The sequence below is a fragment of the Juglans microcarpa x Juglans regia genome, chromosome 3D (genome assembly GCF_004785595.1).
Source record: "Juglans microcarpa x Juglans regia isolate MS1-56 chromosome 3D, Jm3101_v1.0, whole genome shotgun sequence".
Classification (NCBI taxonomy): Eukaryota; Viridiplantae; Streptophyta; class Magnoliopsida; order Fagales; family Juglandaceae; genus Juglans; species Juglans microcarpa x Juglans regia.
The window spans coordinates 11,348,142-11,350,154 of NC_054598.1; the positions used below are offsets into that span (position 1 = coordinate 11,348,142).

General features: G+C 37.0%; 1 long non-coding RNA gene across 1 annotated transcript; it reads right to left on the reverse strand.

The window, feature by feature from the left end:
* Nucleotides 1-684: 684 nt before the first annotated feature.
* Nucleotides 685-1,033, reverse strand: LOC121254677. The gene is made up of 2 exons (XR_005938691.1): nucleotides 966-1,033; nucleotides 685-819 (listed from the first exon to the last, which is right to left on the reverse strand). It is a non-coding gene; the product is annotated as an uncharacterized LOC121254677 (long non-coding RNA).
* Between the last annotated feature and the right edge of the window lie 980 nt (nucleotides 1,034-2,013).

A 2,013-nucleotide genomic window follows, 5' to 3' on the forward strand; every position in this document is an offset into this window, starting at 1 on the left:
GGTGAGTTAAGGATATTCTTGAGTCTTTGGAGAGTTTTTAATTTATGATATTGAGAATTTCTTTGTTGTCCCTATGAAGGAACATAGATATTTGGGTTGAGTAAATGAATTAATATTTCATGGAGTTTTCTGGATTTTATAGTTGTGTTATTGAAGTTGATATTAAGTATTAAGAGCTAACTCTCCGGACTTTCGGGATCAGGGTATTACACCTATATTGTGTCCCTATATCCGAATGTTCCTAAGACTTAACAGTAGTTTGGAAAATAAATTTGTGGACACAGGTGCAATGTGATGTCAAGTGTCCCATAAAGAAGTCCATGAAGCTCTTCTATTCGTCAATTTTGAATCCACACACACATTCTCAAGCAATATTCTATTTTGGATCCACACACAATGTTATGTCAAGAAGATTCTTACCAGATTATTCAGGCTAGCATACATTTATGATCTAAAAGTTCATGTAAAGCTATATAATTCTTAATCTTAACAACTGCCGCTCACTTTAGTTCCTACATGTAGTCCGAAGTAAAGTAAGCCTCAAAAAACTGTTTTCTATTAATTCTCAGATAACGAGTATAAAACAAGACTTTTTCTCCACAGATAACAGTTTCTGAACCTTATCAGGTTATATAGTGGAGAAAGGGGATGCCACAACAGCCAGAACAAGGCACCGACCTCTCCGCCACTAGCACAAGTAAATAAGAGCAGAACAAAGATGACAAATAAAGTGTACCTATTGGAGGTCCTAATCAGAGGCACTAGGATTACTAGATGTTTGAATTGCCACAATTCTTGCAAAGGCCAAAGTTGTCGAACCTAGTTGAATTAAATGAGCTATTAACATGTTGTCGAATCTAGACCCCAAATGGGATGAAATGGGAACAAAATAACCCCAAGATGAACTGCTTCCTTTACACTTATGACATCCAAAAATAAATGCCGAATATAGATGCTCAGGTTACCTTAAAATCTTAGGCTTATAGCAACAGCTGCAATAGGAGTGGTTATTCTCTCAATGGCCTCCAAACCTGTATGTACCAAAACAAAGATGTGCATCAGCCTCTAAACATTATGCAGAAAGTGGAAATAATCAAATGAACAATGATAAGTAGCCAGTAATCTCCCAAGCAATGTGAGAAAATAGTGTAATAAGCATAAGAAGGTCATGATACCACGGATGAAACAAGTAAAAAATCCTCTGATGCAATAGGCAACACTAAGAATGATGGGATATAATTAAACTATATAAATAAATATATAGATTTCCCCTTAGCCTATAGTGATATGTACTTACGGGAATGAAATCCCTTGAACCTACAATCAATTTGAAAACTCTCCAAGAAAGTCAAAATCAAGTCAATGGGTGGAGAACCTGGACCCAATGTGACGCCCCGACTCTCACGTACGGAAACACGGAAATCGTGACGTCGGGATGATGACAACGCGGTCACGCATCCCAACGATAAGTGATCAAGTGTGTGCAACATGCAAAAGTGCACAACAAAAGTCGCAGCAGTTAATATAAATAAGTCAACTAAGTACCAGAAATTTAAATACAAATATCCAAAATAAATTACCTTTAAAAAGTTATACAGTTATCCCAAGATAAAATATAATACAAAGCCAAATACATATACGAGTGATCCCAAATCACTCCTCGGGCGGAACAAAATCTTCAGGCTCACCATCAGCTTCATCTGCATCAAAATCTGCGTTACCATAAAATAGTACCGCAGGTAAGTATAATCCAAACATCCCACAAGATAAAAACGCATTAATGCAACCAACAAACAGATCCCAAAACCTCATTTTTCCTGCAAATGATTATTTTTCAACACACGCCAAAAACTTCATTTGACCATAAACACGCCATGAATAATATCCATCATTTTCCCAGAAAATGTGCTCGTAACTATTAAATCATGAACCGACAACAAAATCATTTATCGGACACTATAGGCGGGACTCTACCACCATCCCTGCTTACCACCATCCCTACCGCATGCACCA